This window comes from Arachis ipaensis, chromosome B06 (genome assembly GCF_000816755.2).
Source record: "Arachis ipaensis cultivar K30076 chromosome B06, Araip1.1, whole genome shotgun sequence".
Classification (NCBI taxonomy): domain Eukaryota; kingdom Viridiplantae; phylum Streptophyta; class Magnoliopsida; order Fabales; family Fabaceae; genus Arachis; species Arachis ipaensis.
The window spans coordinates 126,462,246-126,463,486 of record NC_029790.2 but is presented as its reverse complement, the minus strand read 5'-3'; positions in this window follow the sequence as shown (position 1 = coordinate 126,463,486).

The following is a 1,241-nucleotide window of genomic DNA, read 5'->3' as shown; positions in this document are numbered from 1 at the left end:
TGATGAAGATCTTGGAAAATATACAAGGGCTTAACTACTCCTTTTTATATAGTGGGCTTATTTGATAGAGGAGTTTGTTGGTTTGTGATTTCTTCTCCAAGATTTTAGGGAAGTTAGGAGAGATTGAACATAATTTTTTGTTTTTGTTATTTCATGATATCTATCAATCCAATTTGTTGCTAATCATCAGGTTACATACGCAAGAATTTAAATTCCCGAACGAATATTTAAATAATGAAAAATCGTTAGAATTATGTGCATGAGTTCTAGCCCAGTGAGATATGGGCCTTGTATCGCAGATTTTTAAACACGCAAGCTGTATTGACATTAGGGATGTACATGGGTCGGGTGAAACCGGATTTGATGTGACTTAGATTCGATCCGAAATATATATCGGGTCTATTTGTTAGACCTGAATCTGGTCCTAAACCCGATGAAACCTATACACTTTCGGACCACGATTATACCGGGTAAAAATCGGGCCGTTAACATTATATTACCTTGATACCTTCTTGTAAGTTAGCATATAAAAAATCCAAATTTTCAAGACTCCAACCATTATTTGACATGGTAAAATTCACTTAGAAAAATATAACAAGAACCAACTATTCTCTAAAATTAAAGTATAACCATAATCAATACTAATATTGTCTAATAACACCAAATATTTAAATCAATACAAATAACACAATATTATGCATTAGTCTAAAGTCTTATGCATTTTAAACATAAAACATTAACTTATAGTCTTATATATAATGATAATAATACAAAATATTAAAGTTTATCATACTTAAATTCCACATAATAATAGTCATTATTCATCACTAATAACACAAAATATTAATGGTGTATGATGACCGGGTCACTAGGCCGATTTCGGGTGGCCCGAGCTATGGCCCGGACCCGACCTGAAATAATGACCGGGTCTATTTTTGAGACCCTTAAATCCGATAAAATCACACTAAATTAGCCCCTAAAATGTTCGGACCCGGGCCAGACCGGGCCATGCACACCCTAATTGACACAACGGATCATTGAGCTATAATCTCTCATACAATGGGAGATAACTTGCGATTATGATCAGATATAACTTTGTCCGCCGCTCTAATCTAGTAATCTATAAATATTCTTTCATTTTCAGGTATTTTATAATTTAATTCTCATTTAAACATACTTAAATTCTTAATGATTTAGGTATTGAAGTCTTTGAATATACCTCCAACCACTATTTTAAAACT